The sequence below is a fragment of the Bombus vosnesenskii genome, unplaced genomic scaffold (genome assembly GCF_011952255.1).
Source record: "Bombus vosnesenskii isolate JDL3184/JDL3185 unplaced genomic scaffold, Bvos_JDL3184-5_v1.1 scf7180000016263, whole genome shotgun sequence".
NCBI classification, from domain to species: domain Eukaryota; kingdom Metazoa; phylum Arthropoda; class Insecta; order Hymenoptera; family Apidae; genus Bombus; species Bombus vosnesenskii.
Window position 1 is genome coordinate 15,619 of NW_022884332.1, and position 1,056 is coordinate 16,674.

The 1,056-nt window shown below is 48.1% G+C and overlaps 1 pseudogene; it reads right to left on the bottom strand.

Annotated features, from left to right (window-relative positions):
- Positions 1–519: 519 nt before the first annotated feature.
- LOC117242170 lies at positions 520–637 on the bottom strand (annotated as a pseudogene).
- Between the last annotated feature and the right edge of the window lie 419 nt (positions 638–1,056).

The following is a 1,056-nucleotide window of genomic DNA, read 5'->3' on the forward strand; positions in this document are numbered from 1 at the left end:
TAGAGAGTGGGGCACTAAACCTTTTCAAAGGCCATGGGTCACTAAGCCAGTCACAGTCTGTGAATAACTAGCCAACTGTCTACATTCCAGAACGCACATTTATAATCCTTGTAATAATTGTTTAATAAATATCACATCGCAGTTGCGAGTAAATCTTTTTTTTTATATTTTACGTGGAGGAAATCCGCACGGACGCCAGGCCGCTTCTGGGGAAAGCGGCGTGGTAGTGTCGGACTCCAACCGACTAAAACCTCCACGATAACCGTCCTGGCTGCGATCGAGAGAGGCCAGGGAACCGATGCGAGCGCGTCGCAACGGGGCCTTCCCCGTGCACCTAATACCACCGCTGATGGAGCGAGGTTGTGTGATTATCGTCACACCGCCTCGTCGCCGTAGCCGCGCCGTCGTGCCAGGCAGCCCCGGTTCCCCTACCGGACTCTGCTTGGCAGCCCCGAGGAGCTGAGCCGCCAAGCGCCCAAGCCCGAACCCCACGGTGGGGGGGGCAGGCCCAGCGCGCTTCGTCAACGCCACACGTAGTCCCAGGCGTTCACCCATCCAAGTACTATCCATGCCCGGCGCTGCTTAACTTTCGTGATCTGACGGGAACGAGTGCAATCAGCGCGGCCAGGGCGTTGGCGTTGCTAGTAAATGGCTCTTTACCAACGTTTTTCTTCCATCTTTCCGGATTCCACTCCTCAAACATCGATCTCGTTTTCTTGGTCTACGACGTCGTTCGACGTATCATTAGCAGGCTAATTAGTTTCCTCTTTTGACAAATTTTTATCTCTCTTGAGATGCGATTACATCTTTAGACACAACGTTAGGCAATATTCTGAGGGGACAAGAAGTTCTGGATATAATGGTAAAGAAAATTTGACTTATGACACATAAGAATTATTTATTTTATTATTTAAATAGACCGCGGTTTTTACGCATTTGTGGAAAATTTGCACGTAATACGACGAAATATATATGCTTCCTTTAATATTTTTCTATAATACGTAATAGGTAATGCAATTGTCCACCCTTTTGTCTTTTATCGGGATTTTACTTCTT